The sequence below is a fragment of the Nematolebias whitei genome, chromosome 21 (assembly GCF_014905685.2).
Source record: "Nematolebias whitei isolate Nwh7 chromosome 21, NemWhi1, whole genome shotgun sequence".
NCBI classification, from domain to species: domain Eukaryota; kingdom Metazoa; phylum Chordata; class Actinopteri; order Cyprinodontiformes; family Rivulidae; genus Nematolebias; species Nematolebias whitei.
The window spans coordinates 32788828-32789442 of record NC_056518.1 but is presented as its reverse complement, the minus strand read 5'-3'; positions in this window follow the sequence as shown (position 1 = coordinate 32789442).

Genomic DNA, 615 nt, shown 5'->3' with positions numbered 1-615 from the left:
ATTTTTTTTTCTTTCTTCAAAACATGAAAAATAAGGTAAACATGAGTCAGACTGTCGCTGACTCTGTCCGAGGACAGGAAATGTGTGAAAAACATTTATTGAAGTGGAATGTAACTTTAAAGAAAACAGTTCATGGTGAGTCTGGAAGACACCCCAGGGTCAGGGGTCATACTTAGAGGGGTGCAGCTTCATGCTACAGTTCTAAAGAGAGAAGGATTATTCACAAGTGGAAAACCCTTCAGACAGCTGACAATCTTCTCAGCAGATTCACCCGAAGGTTAGACTGTGCAGTGCTCAGAGCAATATGCTCCATCTCAAACTCTACAGGCCCCAGTCAACAGGTCAAAGGTCATGACTTCTCTCTAAAAACAACATGGCAGCACAACATAGGTTTGAAAAGTTTCATCTAAAGAAACTACAGGTCCTTCTCAAAAAATTAGCATATTGTGATAAAGGTCATTATTTTCCATAATGTAATGATAAAAATGAAACTTTCATATATTTCAGATTCATTGCACACCAACTGAAATATTTCAGGTCTTTAATTGTTTTAATACTGATGATTATGGCATACAGCTCATGAAAACCCAAAATGCCTGTCCCAAAAAATTAGCA